The sequence below is a fragment of the Sinocyclocheilus anshuiensis genome, unplaced genomic scaffold, assembly GCF_001515605.1.
Source record: "Sinocyclocheilus anshuiensis isolate Anshui unplaced genomic scaffold, SAMN03320099.WGS_v1.1 scaffold481, whole genome shotgun sequence".
Classification (NCBI taxonomy): Eukaryota; Metazoa; Chordata; class Actinopteri; order Cypriniformes; family Cyprinidae; genus Sinocyclocheilus; species Sinocyclocheilus anshuiensis.
Window position 1 is genome coordinate 171,892 of NW_015539907.1, and position 472 is coordinate 172,363.

A 472-nucleotide genomic window follows, 5' to 3' on the forward strand; every position below is an offset into this window, starting at 1 on the left:
TTCCTCAATGCTTCTCCAATCATAATAGGCATCTACAGGGGGAGGACAACCTGGAAGATGGAGGCCTGGAAGGCCTGGAGGGTTATTGAGATATCCAACAGAAGATGTAGAGTCTGGTTAGACGAGATAACCACTAAATGTGATGTACGGTCCGACGTTGCTGTAGATGGTGTAGTGGTGATTCTCCTGAAGCAGCAGGTAGACTGAATCCATAGGTTTTAGACTGACCATCACGCTCTGGCTTTGAACCTTGCGGCCCTGGTTCTGGTATCCATCGTATGCCATGGCCTGCACCTCCATCCCGTTCTTTACCAGCATGACCGACAGCATCTTTTTCGGGAACTTTCCCACTGTGAATGAGAAGTAGTATGCGCCAGGCAGGCGGCAACGGAAAGTGCCCGTCTCTGGATTGAAGTCTTCTCCAATGTTGACTAGAAGGTGGTCAAAGGTCACAGCACGCTGAGTACAACCA

General features: G+C 50.0%; 1 pseudogene; it reads right to left on the minus strand.

Annotated features, from left to right (window-relative positions):
* LOC107686323 (complement C1q tumor necrosis factor-related protein 4-like) overlaps nucleotides 1-472 on the minus strand; it is a 1,799-nt pseudogene that overhangs the window by 523 nt on the left and 804 nt on the right.